The sequence below is a fragment of the Magnolia sinica genome, chromosome 16 (assembly GCF_029962835.1).
Source record: "Magnolia sinica isolate HGM2019 chromosome 16, MsV1, whole genome shotgun sequence".
NCBI lineage: Eukaryota > Viridiplantae > Streptophyta > Magnoliopsida > Magnoliales > Magnoliaceae > Magnolia > Magnolia sinica.
Genome location: NC_080588.1, coordinates 66,819,273 through 66,843,316, shown reverse-complemented (window position 1 = coordinate 66,843,316; position 24,044 = coordinate 66,819,273). Strand labels below are relative to the sequence as shown.

Below are 24,044 nucleotides of genomic sequence, written 5' to 3'. Positions count from 1 at the left end.
TGAGTCAGAGAATCCTTACTTACATTTAAAAGAATTTGATGAGATCATAGCAACCTTATACTTTCTTAACGTGTCTGATGACACGGTCAGGTTGAAACTCTTTCCCTTTTCTTTGAAAGAGAAAGCCAAGACGTGGTTACATTCACTACGTCCTCGATCAATTGGCAGATGGAATGACATGACAAGGGAGTTCATTAAGAAGTTTTTCCCATACCATAAGACGAACACCCTAAGAAAGTCGATCATGAACTTTGCCCAAAGGGAAGATGAAACATTCTTCCAATGTTGGGAGCGGTTCAAGGATCTTGTCAGTTCATGCCCACAACATGGTTTTGAAACGTGGCGCATCACGAACTTTTTCTATGATGGACTGACATCTCCCATGCGCCAATTAGTCGAGACGATGTGTAATGGGGAGTTTATGAATAAAGGAGTCGATGAAGTGTGGGATTACTTTGATAAACTTGCTGATAACACACAAACATGGGACATCTCCCCTAGACCTAGTACTACGTCTAGGCCGACTCATTCCAAGGAAAGGGGTGGAATGTATCTCCTGAGCGAATACGATAATATTAATGCTAAGGTAGCTAATCTCACTAGGAAACTCGAGGCCATGGAATTTAAGAAGGATAAGGCTAAGGAAATTGTTTGTAGCATCTGTGGTTGCAACATTCATACTACTGAAAACTGTCCAATTATCTCTGCCTTTCAAGAGGTATTAAATGAGCAATCCAATGCTGTAAGCAATTACCAAAGACCTTTCAGTGGGCCCACCTCTAACACATACAATCCTGGCTGGAGAAATCATCCCAACTTCAGTTGGAGGAATGGACAAACCGTTACACCTCAAGGTTACCTAAATCAAAATCCAACTCAAGAGAAACCTCAAGAGGATTCAGTTATGAAACATTTTCAAAAGCAAGAGCTTTTCAATCAGGGTATGCTACAGGCCTTCCAAGACCTTACAAAAGCAATACAAGGACTTAAGGCTGAAAATACGATTGGGAACAAGGGGAGCTTCCCAGCTCAACCTCTTCCCAATCCTAAACCGCAATATGAAGTTAGCGACCCAAGCTCTTCAAATCAGATGGAGCAAGCTAAATCCATCACCACTCTTAGGAGTGGAAAGATCATTGACAAAACCATTCCGGTTAGGGCTGAAAAGCCTAAGGACCCGGAAGTGGATAAAGAAGATGGATCTAGCCATGCCCCACCAGAGTTAGAACCGGAACCTCAAGAAAAGCCGGTTGCTCCATTTCCCCAACGGTTGGTTGCACCAAAATCGCTCTCTAACTCTCAGGATATTCTAGAGGTGTTGAAACAAGTGAAGGTCAACATTCCACTACTTGATGCCGTGAAACAAATACCTTCATATGCCAAATTCCTGAAAGACTTATGTACGACCAAAAGACGGCAAAATATTCAAAAGAAAATCTTCCTGACTGAGAAAGTGAGTGCCATCCTAAAGCAAGATGTGCCGCAAAAATTCAAAGACCCCGGTAGCCCAACCATATCATGTGTAATTGGGGACCATCGAATTGATCACGCACTTCTTGACTTAGGAGCGAGCGTTAATCTTATCCCCTACCCGGTATATAAACAGTTGGGCTTAGGTGAATTAAAACCCACCTTAACCACAATACAACTTGCTGATCGCTCTGTTCGTATACCAAGAGGGATAATTGAGGATGTGTTGGTCCAGGTTGATCGATTTTACTACCCAGTTGATTTCATCATCCTGGATACCGAACCCATCGGTAACACAAGCACTCAGATTCCCGTCATTCTTGGTAGCCCATTCCTTGCCACTTCAAACGCAATTATCAATTGCAGGAATGGTGTCATGAGTATGTCTTTCGGGAATATGACATTAGAAATGAATATCTTTTTCAACACAGCCAGACGGATAGAGGAAGATGACGATATCTACGATGATCGATACTTTCGTGGATGACAGGACACCCTTTACCTTATCCTCTGATCCTCTAGAGACATGCTTGGCCCACTCCCATGAGTTTGATGATGACATAATTAGGGAGACGTGTGCCATGCTTGATGCGGTACCGGTACTTGAAGTTAACCGATGGAGGCCACAATTTGAAGAGTTACCCCAAACTGATGAAGTGCCTCTACCGTCTAACCTCAAGCCAGCGAAGCTTGACCTAAAACCTTTGCCTTCTGATTTAAAATATACATACTTAGGTCAAGATGAGACATACCCGGTGGTGATTTCTGCCCACCTTGAGAAAGAACAAGAGAGTATGCTCATATCTACTCTCCTGGAGCATAAGGGAGCCCTTGGATGGATAATCGCGGACCTCAAGGGAATCGACCCCTCGATTTGTACTCACCATATATATCTTGAGGATAATGCGAAGACCGCTCGGCAACCACAACGTAGACTAAATCCAAACATGAAGGAAGTGGTTAAGGTCGAGGTTCTTAAACTATTGGATGTGGGTATCATATACCCTATATCTGATAGTCAATGGGTGAGTCCAACTCAGGTGGTTCCTAAGAAGTCCGGGATCACCATCGTAGCCAATGCCAATAATGAACTCGTGCCGACTAGAGTCACTATTGGTTGGAGGATGTGCATTGACTACAGAAAATTAAATACCGTCACGAGGAAAGACCACTTTCCTTTGCCCTTCATTGATCAGATCTTGGAAAGGTTAGCTGGTCATTCCTATTACAGTTTCCTTGACGGGTATTCGGGCTACAACCAGATAGAGATCGCCCCTGAAGATCAAGAAAAGACTACGTTTACATGTCCCTACAGCACCTTTGCTTACCGAAGGATGCCGTTTGGACTATGTAATGCTCCTGCCACCTTCCAGCGATGTATGATGAGCATATTTTCTGACATGGTGGGGCAATATTTAGAGGTCTTCATGGACGATTTCTCTGTCTTCAGTCCATCTTTCAGTGAGTGCTTGGAAAGTCTTAAATACGTGCTGAAGAGATGTGAAGAAAAGAACTTGGTACTTAATTGGGAGAAGTGTCATTTCATGGTTCAAAAGGGAATTGTCCTTGGACACATTATTTCATCCAAAGGAATCGAGGTGGATAAGGTAAAGATCGATCTTATCTCTAACCTACCTCCACCCAAGAACATAAGGGACGTGCGATCCTTCCTAGGACACGCCGGGTTTTTACAGAAGATTCATAAAGGACTTTAGTCTCATCTCTCGTCCTCTATGTAATCTACTTCAAAAGGATGTACCATACGAGTGGACTGAACCATGTCAGGAAGCTTTCACTAAGCTTAAGGGCATATTGACTAGTGCACCCATCATACAGCCACCTGACTGGAGCATTCATTTTGAACTTATGTGCGACGCGTCTGATTATGCTCTTGGGGTAGTTCTAGGCCAGAGAAAAGATAAGAAACCCTACGTTATTCATTACAGAAGTAAGACTCTAAATCCTGCCCAAGTGAACTATTCGACTACGGAAAAGGAACTCTTAGCCGTAGTGTTCGCCTTGGACAAATTTAGGTCCTACTTGATTGGATCCAAGATCATTATTTACACTGATCACGCAGCGCTTAAGTATCTTCTGTCTAAGAATGATGCTAAGCCCCGCCTGATATGATGGATCCTCCTACTCCAGGAATTTGACCTAGAGATAAAAGATAAAAAGGGAGTAGAGAACGTAGTGGCTGACCATCTTTCTCGCCTTAATCCCTCTGATTCCCTTGAAACAACACATATCAATGACATGTTCCCCGATGAACAATTGTTCAGAGTCTCCCATTCACCTTGGTTCGCTGATATTGCTAATTATCTTGCCACAGATTCCATACAGACACATTGGACTGCACAAGATAAGAAGAAATTTTTCACCAAGGTACGTAACTTTTTCTGGGATGATCCGTATTTGTTTAAATATTGCCCAGACCAAATCCTGAGGAGATGTGTGCCAGACGATGAGCATCAAAGTATCATTTCCTTTTGTCACTCACAGGCCTGTGGTGGTCACTTTTCTGCTAAAAAGACCACGGCCAAGGTTTTGCAGTGTGGCTTTTACTAGCCCACTATGTTTAGGGACACTCACGAGTTTTGCAAAGCTTGTGAGCGTTGTCAAAAATTGGGAGCGTTGTCCCGTCGAAATATGATGCCTTTGAACCCCATTCTTATCATCGAGGCATTTGATTGCTGGGGCATCGATTTCATGGGGCCATTCCCCCAATCTTTTGGGAATTTATATATTTTGCTTGCCGTAGACTATGTCACTAAATGGGTCGAAGCGATTCCATGTCGAACTAATGACCATCGCACAGTCATTAAATTCCTTAAAGAAAACATCCTTTACCGATTTGGAACGCCTCGAGCTATCATTAGTGATGGGGGCTCACACTTTTGTAATAGACCATTTGAGAGTTTAATGAAGAAATAAGGTATCTCTCATAAGGTGAGCACCCCATACCACCCACAGACAAGCGGACAAGTTGAGATTTTCAATAGGGAGATCAAACACATTTTGGAAAAAACGGTTAACCCTGACCGTAAGGATTGGTCAATTCGATTGACCGATGCCTTATGGGCGTACCATACTGCTTTTAAAACCCCTATTGGAATGTCTCCCTTTAGACTTGTCTATGGGAAAGCTTGCCACTTGCCCGTGGAGTTGGAACATAGAGCCTACTGGGCAATCAAAAGTTTGAATTTCAATTTGGACAACGCTGGCTCGCTACGCAAACTTCAGTTAAATGAACTCGAAGAAATCCGGAACGATGCTTATGAGAATTCGAGAATTTACAAGGATAAGATGAAGGCGTTTCATGACCAACATATTTTACGAAAATCATTCACGCCAGGCCAGAAAGTCCTCTTGTATAACTCTCGATTACATCTCTTTTCGAGTAAGCTTCGATCTCGTTGGACCGGCCCTTTTACTGTTATCACCGCTTACTCTCATGGGGCCGTCGAGATAAGAGACCCCGACAATGGCAAGGAGTTTAAAGTAAATGGACATCGCTTAAAGCCATTTGTCGAGAAATTTAATTCAGAGGACATGTCCATACCTCTGACTGATCCTGTTTACCAGGATTGATCTCCTAGTCTGATGGAGGTATAGGTAGGTTTCCTGTTTTCATAGGAATAGGATAGACGGTGAACTTCGCGCTCCTGAGAGCCAACCTAGCTTTTCTTTCTGTTTCATTTTTCTAGTTAGTTAGTTCAATGTTTGTGGGTAACATTGCTGCAAACCCTCACGAGACTACAACTCGTCCACTAGGGGCAACCTAGGGGTTTAAAGGCTTGTTGCATACGCTAAATGCAATCGAGAGTACCTGCGAAAGTGGTGTAGGTAGGATTTCATTTTTGTTATTTTTATTTTACTTCTGTTGGTTTCTCTCTTGTGCTGACCCGATCTTACGTAGATATCTTTGGAAAGCCTTTTGATTCTTTCGTCCAGGTACTATCTTTCCATCACTCTTCTTATATTTTTGTTGTCCCATGTGCATTGCATGCTTATTTCTTTTACATTGAGGACAATGTAGATTTTAGGTTGGGGGTGGAGATTAGGTTTCCTAATCAGCATTTTATTGGTCTTGAGCAAAAAAAATTGTGAAATTTTTTTAATTTTTCTGGACTTTCTTGTGAATTCGAAGGGATTTTGCGGCCATCTAGGGCACTTGGAATTTCAAGATACGTGATGTTGGTAAATTAAGACACTTGGATTCAGTATCTGTCTGATTTCATAGTTAAGTTTGAATTGTTAATCCAAAATTAGAAGTTGTAAACATTGATTGAGTTATGATCTCACATGTCACATCTCGCTTTCACATTAAGGTTTCAGTTTGATATTGAAGGATTTACTTGGTACTCACTAAGCTTGAAAGGAACCAACCTGAGAAATTGAAAGGATTGGGCGAATGGTCTACACCATAGGTTTGCTCCCTATAGGTGTAGATTTAATTCCCTATGAGATATGTGAAAAATTTGGGTGTACAGTCTTCATCATAGGTTTGCTCCCTGTAGGTGAGGATTTGATTCCCCTTCTTGGCGTTACTTTTAATGAAAAAAAATCAAAAGCTGAAGGAATGAAAAGATGATCTGTGAAGCAAGTTTTGGTTATCATGAATCTTCTTATTGGTTACCAGTGATATCCTGAAATAGAGAAGTGAATTTTAATGATGATAAGCTGAGATTACACTGTACGCTCATAGATCTCAATGATTAGAATTTTTCTAATTAATGGAATAATACTTTGAACTTAATTGTGAAGTTTACCGTGCACTTGAGTCTAGGAGAAAGTAATATCCAACATTCATGAATCTGGGAATTCTCATATCTGGATTATTCTACAAAAAATCACTCGAGTTTATAGAAATTGTTCTGTAATTCTCAACTTACTTTTCGCATATTTTGCTCGGGACTAGCAAAATGCTGGTTGGGGGTTGTGTTGAGGGTCAAATATTGCATATCAGACCCAGTTATTGCATAGATTTATAATCATTGATACCGTTTAATAGCCTAATTTAATCATGTTTGTGATGCAGAGTGTATTTACAAGCATGAACTGAAAGAGGGTGCTTAAACCATGGATTTGACGCTCTGATGACACCCAAGGCAAGGGACAGAATCCAGGGGACCAAGATCGATGGAATTACACACCAGGGATCCGAGAAAATCAAGCCATTCACGTTAAAGAGGCCCGAAATTGATAAAAAATGCAAGATCACATAGTTCTCGTCATCTGATTGGATCAAAACTTTATACATGGCCTGAGGGCCATAAATTAACCGTACATATCAAATTTCAGCCCTTGGATCACTATGGAAGTACCCCAACTGACAGATCAGCCCATAAACCGTTGATTCTAGGCCCACTTGATATCTGGAACTGTCTCAACTTTGGTCTCGGCGGTTTAAATAAGATGAGGAAACAAATGGATGGTTTGGATTTTGTAGGAACATCATAATGGGCCCTGTTTATATAGTGTGTGTACATAAGGTATACATGTCCACGGTGCATCGAACCAACTTGGGCGGGTCAACAGCGCTGACCCGCGTCTTCTTCCAAAACAGAAATTTCCGTTTTAAGCGCTGTAAAACGGACGGACACTATCCATTTTTGCGGACGCTAGTGGGCCCCACACATTGTCCCAATGGACAATCCAAACCATCCATCGTGTAGAGGGCCTCGATTACTACAAAACCTTGGTGAACTTTTGAACCCATGCAAGCACACGTGCGCGATACAGAGGCCACAAACAGGCGGTCCTGCGATGTTCAAAACGATTTTTAGGGTGATTTCTTCTCTGAGCCTCATCAATGGACGTTCAAAACTACTCATTCTTAATTAAAATTTCGTCCTGAATCTAATGGACGGGGTGGATTTCTTCAAAAACACCTCTGTGGGGCCCACCGATCACGTCAGCGCCGGACGTGCGAAAGGCTACGCACGTCCGCAAAATCGGATTTTTCGGGCAGTTGTGGCCCACCATCTTTGATCATATGGTAGATCTGAACCGTCCATCGTGTAAGCCAGCCAAAATACTTCCAAGAGACACTGATTTTACAGAAATAATGTAAGGAACGCGAGAGTTATGAAGCCCCGAACTTGGCTGCGAAAAGGTTTTCGCTGCGCGTGCGATAGCTTCCCAAATCCGATTTCCACCACTCCAAAAGTTATAAAAAGAGTTCCAAATGTGGAGAAGAGGATATGCTTGAATAGGGACGTCAGATAGAGAGAGAGGCGGAGAGAGAAGTGTTTGAAATTTTTCTGTATTTTTTCTTCTTTTTCCTATGATTATGTTAGGCTAAATCCCTTAGCTAGGGCTAAGAGGTGAATCTTGTGGCGTGATGGGAGCTTCTACAGGTTTGATTGAACTGAACTGATTGACTTTGTTTGATTTAAGAAATTCTTTTAGTCATTAATGGTTTGTTGTGATTTAAATTACAGTAGATCTGTGATGGCTTGAATAATTCTTTTCCTTTTATTTTGATGTTCGGAAACTCTGTTGTTCGCCATCGTCTCATAGACATGGGTGGATGATGGGATCCTTCCTAACACTCATACATCTTTTGGTTGGTTATGGATTGGTTTAAGTTCTATTGTTTACCTTGTCTCTTAGGCATGGATTTATGATGGAATCATACCTAATTCTTATACCTTTCATCCCTTGAAAACTATATCAAGTAAGTTTAGTATAATATCCATGAAGCAGGCATAAGATCTCCCTGATCTCTACAAGTGGATCCTCTGAATCCCTAGTTCACTTTCTCTGAATTCTTTAAGTTTAAATTAATATTTCACCATTATTCCTCAAATCACAATTAGTTTAGATTTCATCTTATCCTAGTTCTAGATCTGGTTATTTTCAGATAACGTACAGGTTTCAGTCCCTGTGAATTCGACCTCGGTCTTACCGAGTTTATTACTACATCACAACCCTGCACTTGGGGTGTGAACAACGAGATTTCACTTGATAAAGTAAAAGGAGTGCTAGACAAAGTGACAAGGTTCTTGTAGATAAAGTGACGGGATTCCATTAGATAAAGTGATGGGGTTGGCAAGTAAATTGACAAGAGCATCCAATCAACCAAGCTATGGATAAAAGCCGTAGCTAAATATCTATGACTACAGATTAGATCCGTAGCTATAGAATCGCTGTCTACAGATCTAATCTATACTTTCTGCACTACATGCCCTGATAGATCAACTTATTTAAGCTAATAAAGAGTAGCTAGTTCTCTTTGATGGCTTATGGAGGTCTTCAAGATGTGAGAATATGTGATTTTATTTAGTTTAGCAAGTTGTGATAATCCAACCAGACATGTTGATTGTCGAGTGCTGTTAGGAAGCTTCTATGCTACAATCTGGGTTATAGTATTCCACATTTCTGCATCATCTTTTTTTTTTTTTTCTTTAAGGAAAGAAAAAATACTCTTATTTCTTCCAAAAGGGTGTGAACTCCAAAATTACATTTGTCTGTTCACGCTAGCCAGATATTATTTGGATATGGGTGAAATAAACACAACAATGCTAGCCAATTAGAACTGGATTAATTAAATTTTAAAAAAATCACATTTGTCTTTGCATGCTTACAAAAAAATTATACAAAAATGCTTTAAAAAAAAATAAAGTAAATAAATCCCTCCATCCAGCGAGCTTGTGTCTCTGCCTGCAACCTTCCTAATTGCATCCAACTCACAAAGCAAAATTTGATTGAACTGGCCTTCACTCACAACATCCCTATAAAAATCCAAATCATGAGACATAATACCAAACAGTTTCTCATCCAAGAAATTATATATATATATATATTCTCATCTAAGAAAGATCATGAGCCAAAATACCAAACAGAAGCAGAACTTATTGACTCAGATGGAATTGTGACTCAAATTCCTGCACTTGGAAAAAAGATCGGTTGGCAAATATGAACTGGCTACTCATAAACTAGAGATTTTAACACCCTCACAAATTACAAGAACTTACAAATAACGGAGAGATTTCAAGGAATCTAAGGAGAATGGAATATTCTGACTAAGCCGATTGAATGCCAGGTTTCTGCATTGCAGGAAGAAAAAAATAATAATAAATGTTGGAACTGAGATTCAGATAAATAAATAAAATTTTAATCCTATATAGGAAAAGGAAGCTGTAAAAAGTTATAAACATCTTACATATGGGTTGCACTGAGGGAAAAACAAAGGAATTATGCCATGAATGCTATTGTTACTGACATCCCTATACAAGGGAATTATAGTAAAGATAAATGGACCCAGATCAAATAAAAAGCTTTGTATGTTAAGATAAACTTACAAAGTGCATCTACGTTTATCGAAGTGAAGTTAATCTCGTCCCACATGGATACGAAGATTTACTCACAAGAAGACCAGCATTGTTTTATTGTGTAAAAGAGCACTAAAACTGTAAAAAGAAAAACAAGAACCAGCCAATAATCTTCAATGCATTATGAAATCCAGCTCATAGATAAGAGCACTAAAACAAGAGAACTAAAACTGTAAAAGAGAACTAAAACAAGAACCAACCAATAATCTTCAGTGATGACAGTTGGATTTTCCATGCTCCTTTTCTCTTGAATTTTAAAAGAGGCCCTTTTGAGGATTTGAAATCCAGGATTTAAAAGAGTCCTCTGATTTGGATGGTTCAGGTTGCATGTAAGAATATCCATACATTTATGCTATGTGGAGGTGGATGGGTCATACCATTTTAAATGGTAGTGAACTATCACTTTAGTAGTCCTGTCATTTGGGTTCAAGCCTGTGGCTTCCTGGTAGATAGGTGGGTTCAACATTGAGGAATTGGGTTTGAGCCCAACTTACCTGTAAAAGAAAGTATTCTCGTTTTTTGTTTGAGGAGGAATGCTAAGTGAAGTTGTGCCTTGCTGCCGGCACATTGCCAATGTAGCAAACATGAAACATGTGAAAGATCTGGAATACTCATCTCGTAGGACTTGCTCTTAGGATCCCTGTCACAGGAATCAGACTGGTGCACTCATTAAATGGTCAGCAGTAGTGTGTGAAATATGGATGATGAGAACAAAAGACCAGCTGTTCATATACAAATTTACAAGTCTAGCTTTCTTGACAAGTGGACCAATGTGATTTCTTTGACACATGTTCAGACTGTACCATACGTAATGAATGGAGGCCGATGACGAACAGAGCATAGTTCTGTCCAACGGCAATGGCTCATCCACCTTACACATGGCACAAATGAATTCTATCCAGAGTGTCCCAATTGTGAGCCCCAGTCTTATAGAGTATTTGTGAGTCAATTAAATTGAATGGAAACAGACAAAACTATGATAAGAGTTTGGAGTTGGTGCACAAGGCGCAAGCACTACAAGAAAATGGAGCTTTATATTACTTTGAGCATACACTTCTTGGAAAAAGAAATTATGTTAAGCACTCTCACTTTACACCAATTTACTCTAATAATTGTCCAAAAAAGAAAATTAATATAAATGGCCATCGTTTCATCAATGTGTGCGCAGCCATCATTCCACTGTACATCAATTGTACCTCTAATTTATAATACAATGAAGACTTCAAATTTTGAGACACTTTTTATAACCTCTAGTAGTTGATCAGAAGTAACAGGAACGACATTTTTTTTTTCTTTTTAATAACCTACAAAAGAAAAAAGAAGAAGCCTATATGCATCATACCATCATGGCTCAGCAGTCCATGACTGGTATGGCATCTTCCAGTAATTCCAAATGTTAAATCCCTCGATGGTTGCATTCCTAGAGCAAATAACTGAAGCAGAAACTGTGAAGGCTCACCAATTCATTTGCACATTCTCCAGAAAGAACAGTAATATAATAGAAAAGCCCACAATTAATTAAAGACCAATGACATGAAGCTCAGAACTAATATCTGATGGTTCAGCAAGCTGGATTAGGTAAATCTCTCATAAAAATTCTGACAACAAATAAAAACATAACTGATCAACAATCAAAAGTTAGCATAACTTCTACCTGTATATTTCTAATCTTCATTGTTTATGTTAATAAAAATAAGGATAAATTACAAAGTACCCTTGGATATGCAACAAATAACATTTTAAATCTAGGGCTTCAATGCAAATCATTCATCCAACTGGCACTCCACCCCAAAATTGGCAAAAGCTTATCAGAGCAAAAAGACACATATGAACAGGTCCAGTCCAAAAAGAAGATTAAGCCCATGTGCAATGCCCATGTGCAATGCCCAAAAAAAAAAAAAAAAGCCCATGTGCAATGCCAAGAATCTGGTATAGTCAACGTAAATAAGTACGATAGAGATATCCAAAAACGATTCCGTATTTCAGAGGCACTAGCCCATCTCTCTGGTTTAACCTTTCCAGAAAGAGTCTGCAACGATGATTCTTGTGAGGATAGAGAAGTGAATCACGGCACACGTGCCAACTTGGGCACAAGTGTGAGAGATCATGGCCATTCTTAAGGTGTGGCTGACTGCAAACTTGCCCTCATAATAAGACCAATCCACTCATCAGGTGGGCATTCCTAAAAGGCATGGACAGTTAGAAATCAAGACTTATATTCAACATAGACATGAAGACAACCTGATCCCTCGACCAGCCTAGATTTTGCAACAAGGTATGTTACATCAAACCCCACCTAGAACAAGGTCTCCAAATAAGCCAATTTCCTATATCTGAAAAGGAAGCAGAGGGCATTGAATTGCAAAAGCCTAGACTATATATATATATATATATATATATATATATATATATATATATATATATATATAGAAAGGTATTTTTATTTTACCAACAATGGCTTATGCAAAGCACTAGAATATGCTTTTAGGGAATCAATATGCCAAAATACCTTCTTTTTTTTCCTTTTGATTTTCCCATAAAAAGTGTCAACGTAAAGCATTTTTAGGCTCTCATGGTGTGTTTAGCACATTCAATCCATACAATAGGTTCATTCCACCATGATGATCATGTGAACCCAAAAAACTAAGTCCAATAATCAGGTAGGCTACATATGAATTTGAAGGTCTTTGGGTGGTTTAGGCCAATCTTTTATTCAATTCCAATACAATAAACATTGGATTTAGCAGACAAGGTAGAAGAATATTTGACACTTCAGGTGGTTATCAGGCCAATCTTTTATTGGCATTCAACAGGGAATCATGAACCCTGTATCATCCATAATTTCCTTAATATGAAAGGAAACAACATCATGACACATAATACCTGTTAGGGGTTAACTTGGATAATCCAATCCTTCCTGTATCAGAGAAACAGATTCAATCATCTTCACTAGTTCAAGATTAAACGTATCATGCCAGCTTGAAATACATTTCTGTCCAGACCTGTTTCTTCTTTGTTGTCCAATTCTAATTGGATCTGATATCCGGTTGTCATCGGTGCAATGGATCTGAAAATCAAACCATTGTGCTTGCATACCTGAATCCTGTGCACTTATACCTTATGCACATGAAGTAGTAATTACCATCTGCAAACCTGTTTCTGTTTTGGCATGTTGTCAATTCAATTGCTAGTCATTGCAACTGAATTTGTGTCAGAGCAACCTAAATAATCAGATAATGATAAGCATGTCTATTAGGATTCCCATAACATACACCAATCTTACCAAATCCAATAGAGTAACAAATTACTGGTTTTTGAAAGAAAACTAATCACAACAGGAAAAAAGAAAGAAAGTACCTTAATATCTTATTTGATTCAAGAAAATGAGAGTAAAACCAGATTTTGAGGCATTGCCCGACATCTTACGCAGTGCTTGGCTCATAAGGCGTGCTTTCAAACCCATTTGCTGCATTCCTATCTCACCCTGCATGACATTCCCATTCATGATGACTACTCGCAAGAGTAGGATTTCATTTCCTATCCACTCCATTCACTCAACTAATGGACCATACCATCTAGAGTTGTGACCCAGATAAGAGGCTCATGTCTATGAAAGAAATGAACAGCTAATTTTTTTACAAACTATCAACATTTACTATATGCATTCAGTAAACTTGACCATTGTACCAGTCTGATTTTGTCCACAATACATAAACAATGCATTCAGGAACATAAACGACAAAAAAAAATGCCCATTAATTTCTTTCCTTAATAGAAAAAAAGCAAAATCCTAGATAGTGAGAGAGAAGATACATACCATTCCACCTAAGCTGTCCAGAATAGTGAGAGAGAAGCATTGTAACTTCATCTCGGCACTTACATTTTCACGTGTCAAACATCTGTACAAAAAGAAATGTGCATCTTAAAAAAGAAATGACTCACAATCCAAATTCAACATACATGCGTAGCTCACAGGATGAGTACATGGAAAAGTCAACAAAAGTTGAGCATGAAATGAACAGAAAGAATACTTGATCATGGCATCTGAATGCAAAACATTGGACAAATGTAAACCTACACTAAAGTCAAAAGGAAAGAGTAACTGAGAAGCAGATCATTGCTGAATTTAGGATCTGAACCGAAAATGGTAAGCGAAGAATACAAAAACCGCACAAGAATTGCCACAGCCTATGTTAGCCAAACACTATGAATTGCAATATGAACAGTACCAATCACCATGAGGAATGGTTGACAGTCCCACACAATCTAGACCAGAAAATTAATCCAGAACCACAGACCATCCTACACCTTGTTGGACAAGCTGAAGATAAGCTTATTTCGATCCATTTATATTGAACCTAGCCCAACATATGTCGTATACAAATGCCCAAAAGCCAAAACCTGTGTATATATGTATATATGTATAGTGTGGAAGCAAATAACTACTATATTACAGAATGCAACTATGATGTTTCTGCGTGAATGCAACCACAATCCAATCAAGGGACATAACAACTATTAGCACTGTGGTGGATGCTGCCCACCCAGACAATTCTGTATGTTCATGAGTTGTATTTCGAGCAGTGAAATCTGCTTAGAAAATCTATGAATTTTAAGGCCTGCCCATTTTGGGGTTGGTGAAATGTGTGCAACTAACTTCATGGTGGTGGCATTGACTTCATTCAATGGCTCTTCTGGAAAAAATGATCACCTATAACACTTTAAGATGGGAAGTTCTGGAGTGTAAATCATATGAACTTTTTTTTTTAATTATTAGTTCAATGTGGACCGGTGCTGTATTTCACTTATTAACTGTCCATGTGTAGGTCACAATCAGAAGGTTACAGTGGTCCTATTAGGGAGATTTTGGGAGTGTATCATCCATAGTGAGAGGCAACATAGTAATAGGTGTTTGTAACTATGGACCCACCTCTCATAGTTGTAAAAACCAGTATCCTCAAACACAAGGACAAAAAGACTCAACAACTCAGATGGACTCATTCAGCCTTGAGTTGGGTCTAGATCGTCCGAGTCAAGTGTTACCACAGGATGACTCATAGTGTTGAACCAGAGGGTCTCGAATATCCTCTAATTCCCATAAAATTCACATCTTTTTTATTTTTCTTCCATTGCAGCAACCAAATTCTTCCCAACATTTCTAGAACATAAATAGACCACTTACAGGCCTGATGAGAAAACCAACTAGACCCAGAACTTCAATTCCGAAATGGGTATTCAAATTCTTCTAATTCCCATTAAAATCCCATATCTCCAATCATTTCAGCAACTAAACCATCATGTGCTCTAACGTACACTACTGCAAATGACACATACACCCCTATACATCATAAATACAAAGACATGTTAATTCCACCAATAAAAAGAGACAGAAACAGAGAGAGAGAGAAAGAGAGAGAGAGAGAGAGAGAGAGAGAGAGAGAATGCTCCATTCGCTTGTAGTGAGAACGTACAAAACAAAATAGCTTTGAATACAAATTGCAGAATTAACATGACACCGTTACTAAAAAAGCCACTAATTGTGCAGCAATCTAAAGGAACTCAATTATTTTAATTAGAAAGTAGGAGTAGAAAATCAATGTCATTTAGATTATAAATTTGTCTTAGAACATTCATATGTCATGAGGGTTATTGTCATTTTTTTACAATTGTTGAACTACCACTACAACCTGCCACGGGATGCTGGAATACTGCGTAATTTATAGTATTTTGCAGATTAATCATTCAATGAATCCAACTTAGTATCATTATTATATCAGAGAATAAATATATATTATATAAATTTTCCAAAAATGCAATTCCTCGCCTCAAGTAATTGAGTGAAACTTAAATTATCAGGAAAATGAATTGAGGATTGGAGATGGTCCTACTCGGATTGATGTGGTTGAATGACGGAATGAAATAACTCTGATTGAAAGTACGTAGTCACGGGATTCAAACAAACACCATTGTATCCCTAATACAAGTAACAACTCAAAATCAAGTTCACAAATAAATATAAAATTATCATTTGATTTTTTTTTTCATTGCTTCTAATATATTTAAATTTCTATATATTAATTCAAGATCATTACAATGTACCTTTGTAATACATGTATGATGATGGATTGGATTTGATGCATTTCTGATATCTTCGATAGTAGCGTCTAGCGTTGGTTCATTTTTCTGCACTTTCTTTTGGCGTTTCTTCATTTTTCCTTTTTTCAAACAATTCTTAATTCTACATTTACCACGACATTTCTCATTTCTCTTAATTTTATAAGCTTCTTCTTCACCTTCATCAATTTCAGCTCCTTTTCTTTTAATTCCATGATCTTCTTTGTTAAAGCCATTGAGATTCTCCATTCTTGTTTCATGAGCTTCATTTTTTATTTCAACGATTTTTTCTTTCAACTGTGCATTGTCAACATCAGCAATTACATGATCAACCTGTCTATAACTCTTGTTATTTTCGCAATTATCATCAGTCGATGATGGTTCTTTTAATTTTGCTTTTTCTTTAAATATTTTTTGCAATTCTTGATACATCAATTCTGAGTATTTAGTAACATATTGAATTGACTCTTCACTTTCACAACCTATTGATGACAACTTAACAAAGTTGGAAATCAAGTTGTTATAATGTTGTGAACGCAATTTCTTAAAGTCTCCATCCAATCCACATCCACTAATAACTGACGGAAAGGAAATGGAAGCAACTTCTCTAGTTCACCTCTTTAAGATGTATTTCGCTGGCAGTCTTGTGACGGTATGATTTGTTGCTTTTATTATATGGAAAATAAAATACTAATAAATTCAAACTTTCTACAATTGCATTCAATAAACTCATCCGTTGAGTTCACGGTAACGATGTGGAATCTGTGCTTTTTTACTTTCACGTACTTGGTATTTAATTATCATCCTAAACTCTTCTAGATTTTCAACAGTTTGACCAAGACTGTTGATATACTCAGACTGGAATAATTTAAAAATGCTCGTTGTGTAGACACTAGTTGCATGCTCCAAGATATTAATAGGAAACAACACAGTTGGTGAACTTTGTGTCATTTTGAAATTTAGTTCTAATTCGATGTTTTTTTTTTTTTTTTTTTTTATCATCCACTAATCGTTTAAAGTATTCAAAAAATCTGAGAATATTTTGTCTTGTATATAAGTATCTCTTCAACTCTTTATTCAAACTTTCGCAACATTGTGTGCTTTTCATATCAGCACAAAATACATTTTTTCCATACATTAATGCCACTTCTCTTTTTCATTGAATAATTGTTGCAACCATATATTATTTGTACGATCATATTTCTGAATCATTATTTCCCATGCATGGTGGAATTCACCTTCATTATTAAAATCATAGACACATTTACTAAAATCGTTGCCAAAAGATTGAGAAGAATTAAATAAATGGCTTAGGTGTTTTCATGCATTCTGAAACATATGTTATACACAAATACAGTGAATTGTTCTTATTAATTCTATTTTAATCACACTTAACATCACCTTATCCTGATCTGTGAGAATGTTTTAAGGTGTTCTTCCACACATTGCATAACAAAAAGTTTTAAACAACCATCTGAAAGAATGGTTTCATCGTATAGAAGTGCAGCCCCCCCAAAAAAAAATTTGTTTGTCTATGATGATTAACACCAAGAAATTGTGCAAATGGTCATCTATACTCATTTGTTCTATACATCATGTTAAAACAAATCACATCACCAAAACGATTGTAATATAAAATCATTCTTCCATTTGCCCAAAAAATGTTGGTAATACAATCTTCAGAATCAATTTGAATAGAGTAAAAGAACTATGGATCTTTAACTTGCTTTGTTTTGAAAAATTGCAATAGACCCTCAACATCAAATTATTTCATTGCATTCATCCTTTTTGTCAGTAAGTAATTCTTGTAATCTACTATATTATGTTCAACATATTGTCAACCACCAGCTTGTCTGCTCATTAAATCAAATGTTGCTTTTGGCTTTATACCCGATCTGTCGCAATTATTAGCTACCATTACTTGAGCTAAAGAAAGTTTTCGTTGTGATCTTAGTAAATGTGATTCTTCTAGAGATGCAAGTATATGATTATGATCACTATTAAAATTATTAATTTGATATTTATTGTTGACTCCCAACCTAATAATCATGTATGCCTTACAGCCTGTTCTTGTTTCATCACGGTGTTGCTTCATATTTATATTACATTTATCAATTGATCGTTTACCTTCTCTAGAGTAGACAAACTTTCTCGTTTTCACTACTCTCGTCTTGCGGTATATACTTCTAGTATTAATTCGAACATTAAAACCGACTTTCCGTCCATAACTGTGTAAAACTCGTATATATCTTTCTCTGTTTAAAATTTCATACCAATTTTTTGATTCGATACATTTTCATCCTTGCCTAAATTACCCTTAGATGCATTAGAGTTTCTTAATTCATTTATAACCATTTCTAATTCAATGTCTATATGAGGTCATGATTGAGACGTGTCCTTCACCTCACATGATGTGCATGATTTGAAGAAATTTATATTTTCTATTGACCTGAAAAGGTAAAAACAGTGTTTGATCAAGACTATATCTGTGTTTTCTCATGTACTAAAATCATCACCGAAAAAGGATAGACATCATGGATATAACATGGATAGGGATTTATTAGGACAACAAATCCTTTGATATGAGTGGGACGTGTCCTTGGAGCCCACTTTGATATATGCATTGCATGTATATGAAGCCAATTAAAATAATCTACACACACACACACACACACACACACACACACACACACACCCACCTATAAATGAAGTGAATCGTCGAGGGAGGAATGTCAAAACTCCGAGGTGAATAACCATACATGTACTCGAGATGGCATGAGAGAGAGAGAGATGGAGGGAGATTAAGGAAGGAGGAGCCATGAATAATGGGCATTTTGCTTCTAAAGGAAGATCTGATGGAAAGCATTGCTAAAACTGGAATCATTTTGAAAATCAAATCTATGAAATTTGATAGAAAAGGAAGGTTTAAGGGGAAAAAACGGGAGTTGAAAACCCAACTTAGGAAGGGCCGAGAGAGGGGCAACCCTCTCTTTCAAACGCGAAAGAGTCTACTGCCCATCGTGATGTTAAGTATTTTATCAACGCTGTTCATCTCATTTCTCATATCATTTTAAGGTATGATGTTAAAAATTAGGCAGGTCCACAGATCCAGTGGACCACACCAAAGGAATCTACGGTTATAATGACACTAACCGTTGAAACCTTTCTAAGGGCCAGTGATGTTTTTTTTACCATCCAACCTATTAATAAGGCCACTTAGATGTGGATGAAGTGAAAAAACAAATTTCAGCTTGATCTGAGACTTCCCCAGCTCCCAAGAAGTTTTTAATGGTGGACGTTCAAACCCCACTTTGTGGTCCACTTAATCCTTGGATCTGCCACGTTTTTCGGTAATACCTAAAAATGATCCAAGAAAAATGATGAACGGTGTGGATAATTACATCACGTGGACCCCACAAAGCACTACCCGAACAATAATGTCTGGGCTAGAGCTAGGCAAAACAAACCCGATCTGGCGGATCCAACCCGATCAGAATTGAACCGATGGTTTGGATCGGTGCGGATCGGGTAGACCCATCCAGATTCGAAATCTTTTCGGGTTGAGTTCGGATTGGCCCTGATCCGACCCAACCTGATCCGATCCTACCCGATCCAGAGTAGTTCTTATTAATCTTTTACTTTTTCCTGTGGTATGGTCCGCTTGAGCTTTGGATATGCATCAATTTTGGGTTCAACCACTAAAATGATTTGCAAAAATGAATGGACGACATGGATAAATCACATGCATTCAAGGTGGGCCCCAACGGAGTTGAGGGTGTACAATGATAAGTGGATTTGCTGGTGTACCGCACATACCTATGTAGCTGGCGGTATGCGCCAGTAATAGCTACGTGTCATGCCAAGACGAGCACTGACGCTCCTCAAGCTCTGAGTTGTACGAACGTTTCAAAGGATATCAAAGTTACATGGGCCCCACAGTGATGTATTTATTATATCTACACCATTTATATATTTTTAGAGACCATTATAGAGCATTGTCCAAAAAATGAATAATATCCAAAGATCATTCAGACCACACCACAAATAGCAGCAGAGAATGATTTTCACCGTTACACAATTTATGTGGTCCACATGATAGTTAGAATTATCTTATTTTTTGTCTCAAGCCTTAAGACAAGCTCGTCAAATGAATGGACGGTTTGGATATAATACATAACCCACCATCAGACCCATAAAACTTGCTAACCTCAATACAGCAAGTCACGTTAAAAAATAGTCACTGCACTTTCATGCAGTGCACATCAACATAAGTACTTAGAGAAAATGGCACTTCTTCCATAGTCATGTGGGGCCCACCTTGATGTATATGTTTTATCTAACCCGTTCATCCACTTTGACGTATCATTTTAAGCGTTGAAAACAAAAGTACAATATATTGAAGATTGAAGTGGACCACACCGTATTAAACGATCCGAATTGTACCCAACCCGATCCGACTCGGTTTCCTTGACCGAGTCGGACTTGGTTCGGGTCAAGTCAATCAGGCATCGGATTGGTCCGAGTCAGGTGACCCTGATTCGGTGTCGGATCGGATCAAGTTCGGGTCAGACTATTGGAATTTCGGATCGGACCGAGTTAGGCCAAATCCAATCCGAACCGGACCGATGCCCAACTCTAGTCCGGGCGGTGGTAGAGATGCGACCGTCAGTCTCTCCATTAGTAATTTTGATAGATTTTTTTTTTTCATTTGCTAATAAATTTCCTACGTGGCACTAGGGTGGAGCTGGACTAATGAAAACCCTAGAGTCAGGGAACACCAGATCCGCACTCAAACTACATTATTATCGAAAAATGCCATAGTACCTGAGAATGTGATACTCATATAGCTTTTAATACCAATAACCGAAGAAAAAAAAAAAACAGTCTCTGTACTAAGCAACAATCCAGGTACACCAACGTAAAGATGCTGACTCAAACCAACAACAACATAGCAACGTTAAAACATGTGACCACACACATGACTTGGTGGGTCCACATAGATGCTGATTCAAATCAACGCTTCATGAGCTTTCAAGGTGTTCCCCACGTCAATGACGAATCGGTATCATACTTCCGCCTTCGCGAGCCGGTCCTTGGCCATGTTCACAGTCCATTGGAACAACCTCAATGTCCGTTGTGATGTTGTGCTTGGCCGCCAAGTCAATCATTTCTTGGCTCTCTTTAATTCCTCCAATGCAACTTCCAGCCAACATCCTCCTCCCTTCAAAATCAGAACAATAGGAAAAGTAGTAGATGCCTCACCTATTAGCTTCGGAGGGGTTCATTGCACCAAACAAATATCATGAATCATGATATTTGGTGCAGCCAAACGCAGCCTTCACCAAATATTTGAATTACACATATCTATAGGACTGTTGGCTTGATCAGAGAACACTTGAGCTTTTACTGGTTAGTCCGTATGAGAGAGTGATTTGAGTGGTTGGTGATGGTGAAATGAGCGATCCAAGCTCTATTTATATAGGCTAGTGTAACTGGATGTTTTGGTCTAGGGTCATTACTCCAAATGACTGTTTTTTTAACTGTTGGTGAGAAACTAATCATTACTTGTCAGTTTCTGATTGTTTTGTATGTGGAAAACCAAATGCATGCTAACCGTTTAAACTTAGTGGCTAGTCGTTTATGACTGTTGGGCTATCCACATGTAGCAGTTTTTGCATGGTCTAATTTAATACTGCATGAACCGTTACACCAGGCCTCTTAAACGGCTAATGTTCACTCCTATATAATGTAGACAGGTCTCTCTCAGACCTCTCACCCACAATACTCTAGCCATCAGTGCCTATACTGCCTTACATGCCCACGCCCTTGCACTAAGCTCGAGCTCGTGCATGTGCATGTGCGACACAAGTCTCAGTACTCCACGGATTCACCAAGCAAATAGTAAGGTGCTCAACACTCTACCTATAAAGTTAAAATTTTCTTTTCTCCTTTCCGATATGAAACTATTCCCAAAACACCAAAAAACCAATTTTTTTAAACAAACCTTATATATATATAATCAAAACATTTTTCCATAACATAAAAGGTGGAAGGAACAAATCATCACCTTATAATGTTAGGGATTTTGACCAAAGTAGCCTTGTGGTATGACCAAATGCAACGAAAGTCGAAGGTTTCTAAAATATTAGGTACATGGCGCAAAGTATCTTTTTAAAATTTTATAGGGACAAAAATGACCCTAGAGTGTTGCGTCCTTCGGACCATTAAAGCAGGAGCGAAGTCGACTGTGCATACTGGGTAAACTTTGTGAGGCCTACTATGGTGTTTGTAATAAATCCATCCCGTCAACTTGTTTTGCTAAATCATTGTATGGTGTGATCCAAAAAATGAGGCTGATCCAAACCTCAAGTGGCTCACATAACAGAAAATAATAAATATTGTATGCCCACAGTTGAAACATTCATGGGATTGCAGAAGATGTGGATCAGGCTAATATTTTTGTTATTTCAGTTTATCCCAGTGGTAATGACATTATGAACATTTGGGCCCCTTTATGAATGGTTTGGATTGCATATAAACATCACGCTGGAGCCCATGAAGGTTTGAACAATAAGCAATTCCTTTTCACTATTTTCCATTGCATGGGCCACTTGACAAAACGGATGGACAGGGCCCGACATTGCTTTCAATGGTAGGAACTTTCCATGGGACATGACATGGATTGGGTACCACCCTAAAAGGGATTAGTCCTGTGCTCTATAGGGTCCACTATGATATATCTATTTTATCTATGCCATCCATCCATTTGAAATATCATTTTAGGGCATGATCCCAAAAATGATGCATGTCAAAGGCTCAAGTGGACCATACTATAGAAAGCAGTGAGATTGAAAACCTACCATTGAAAACCTTTTGGGGCCACATAATTTTTGGATGTAACTTATTCTTTGGCCCAATGCGTTAAATTAAAATTTGAATCTAATCGATGAATAACTTTGACACATATCACACGATGGCCCCACAACCTCTAACACATGACAACCATGACCAAGACCCTTAAACACTTGATAACCTCAACCCTTATCACATACTTGGCAGTGGGCCCCACAAATGACATGCTTGTAGTGTTGAGGGTTAGGATCAGGGTCAATATTGTCATATGTTAAGGGTCTAGGTTATCAAGTCGAGGTTGTCATGTGTCAAGGGTCTAAGATGTTATGATTGAGGTTGTCAAATCTTAAGAGTCAAGGTTGCCACGATTGAGGTTGTCTTAGATTAAGGGTTGTGGGCTTTGACCATCTGTGGGGCCCCACCACAGAGTATGTGTCAAATCCACTCCGTCCATTCTCATTGGAAATTTCATAGAAGGCCATGATTTAAAGATTGAGTTACATCCACTGATCATGTGAACCACGCCATAAGAAAATAGTTGACAATGAATTACCATAGTTAATGTTTGTTAGGTCATGTGAATCTTGGATCTGTCTCATTTTTTGGAAAATCTCATGTTCTAAAATGAGCTTGCAAAATAGATGAACAAAGTGGATTTCTCACAAACATCATGGTGGGGCCACTTAGGTGGCCAACTAGGTGGGGTAGGATGCAATTCGCCTCCGTTGGTGGGAGGAAAATGGAGTGGATTTGGTGGGAGATCCGTGCATCCCTGATACTATTGCCCACGGTGATACATCCATGCCGTTCATCCTTAATACTATGGCCCACATGGCTTCAACATGCATTTGCAATTAGCAAATCTCATATTAGCATTTTGATAATAATAGGTTACTTGTCTCTATATGTTGTGTTGAAATTTGTGGTTTTCTGAAAATATTCAAAATTTCAAATTTTTGAAAATTTGCCGCTAAAACGGTTTTCGAGATTTCAAATTTAAAAGTGCGGTGTGTGATTTTAGTTTCACATCAGAAATGGTAGAAAAGTTTTTGGGGTTTATATGTGGATTTGTGGGTAGTATTCTTACTTGGATGTTTTGGAGATGGAGATTCTTACGCACTGGAACACACACATGCATGCACGCGTGCGCGCTCTCAGGCACGGGCACGGGCGTGGGCGGTGTGGCTGTAGTGGCGCTAGTTGGTGCACTTTGCACTTCAAACATTTTTCAAACGTTCTGAACTATTAATAGTCACCTAGCAATGGTCC

General features: G+C 38.5%; 1 non-coding gene across 1 annotated transcript; it reads right to left on the bottom strand.

Moving 5' to 3' along the window:
• Positions 1–226: 226 nt before the first annotated feature.
• LOC131230059 (small nucleolar RNA R71) lies at positions 227–333 on the bottom strand. Its single transcript, XR_009163786.1, has one exon. It is a non-coding gene; the product is annotated as a small nucleolar RNA R71 (small nucleolar RNA).
• Positions 334–24,044: the final 23,711 nt, after the last annotated feature.